This window comes from Hylaeus volcanicus, unplaced genomic scaffold (assembly GCF_026283585.1).
Source record: "Hylaeus volcanicus isolate JK05 unplaced genomic scaffold, UHH_iyHylVolc1.0_haploid 11363, whole genome shotgun sequence".
NCBI lineage: Eukaryota > Metazoa > Arthropoda > Insecta > Hymenoptera > Colletidae > Hylaeus > Hylaeus volcanicus.
Genome location: NW_026532565.1, coordinates 903 through 1,988, shown reverse-complemented (window position 1 = coordinate 1,988; position 1,086 = coordinate 903). Strand labels below are relative to the sequence as shown.

Below are 1,086 nucleotides of genomic sequence, written 5' to 3'. Positions count from 1 at the left end.
AAAGCAGAAGAGGAATTTCGTCGAGAAAAAGAAAGTCCGTACTAGAAAAGAAATTGTCTAGTGAAATTATGTTTAGTACATCTATTTCTGCTAAAATGCAATAATTTTTTAATGTTAACGAAACATTTTTTTAGAAATAGCGAAACAACAATCGCTTCAAGAAAGACAAGGTCCGTACTAGAATGAAATTGTCTAGTGAAATGATGTTTAGTACAATTATTCCTGTAAAATTACAAAAGCTTCAATTATTAAAAATATTTTTTTTCTAGTTGACGAAGCCCGAGATAAATTACCGAAAGCTATGGACACAGAACGTCGGTATTAAACAAAATCGTTAACTGAAATAATGTTTAATACATTCATTTCTATGAAAATGGAAAGGCTTTAACTATTAAATTTTTTTTTCAGTTGCGGAAATAATGAAGACTGTGGAAAGGATAATCATGATACGAGGTCTGTATTAAAGTTAAAGTTGTTCACTGAAATAATGTTTAAACAACTATTTCTGTTAGAATTCAAAAACATAAAATAAATAATATTTTTTTTTTAGGTAGCCGTAGTACTAAAGAATTACAAGCCTTCAACATTGTAGCAAAACAAACGTTTTGCCCAAGATTAAAACCTTTTTACAAAGATATTTGTTAGATCACTAATTCCAAATGCAAATAAAAATTTAACAGAAACTAGTTCTATCTGCATAGAAACATACGATACGACACTTTTAGTGTAAAAAAACAAATTAACTTTTCAAGAAAAAATTTTCCTAATTTTTTAATGACAACAATTTATTGCATTATTTAACAAATCCACAAAAAGACCACCGAATAATGATTTATTCTTTCCTTTAACTCTAGATGTTTTCTGTATTTTTTTAATCATTTATTTTTGCGTAAAAACATCATTTCAACTTTATTATCCGAGAATTTCATAGCAAAAACGTCGTATTTATGAGCCACAATTACTTTTTTTTTATTACATTCGTAAACTTAAATATAAATTTCAAGAAAACGAAAATTCACGGCATTCTTTGCTTTGCTCTTTAGTATTAAGCCATTGCAATGTTTTCTGTATATGCCTTTTGGGTTA

The 1,086-nt window shown here is 27.3% G+C and overlaps 1 long non-coding RNA gene across 1 annotated transcript; it reads left to right on the top strand.

Annotated features, from left to right (window-relative positions):
• Positions 1-706, top strand: LOC128882384 (uncharacterized). Its single transcript, XR_008458383.1, has 5 exons — positions 1-34; positions 135-170; positions 270-314; positions 409-453; positions 551-706. It is a non-coding gene; the product is annotated as an uncharacterized LOC128882384 (long non-coding RNA).
• The last annotated feature ends 380 nt before the right edge of the window (positions 707-1,086 follow it).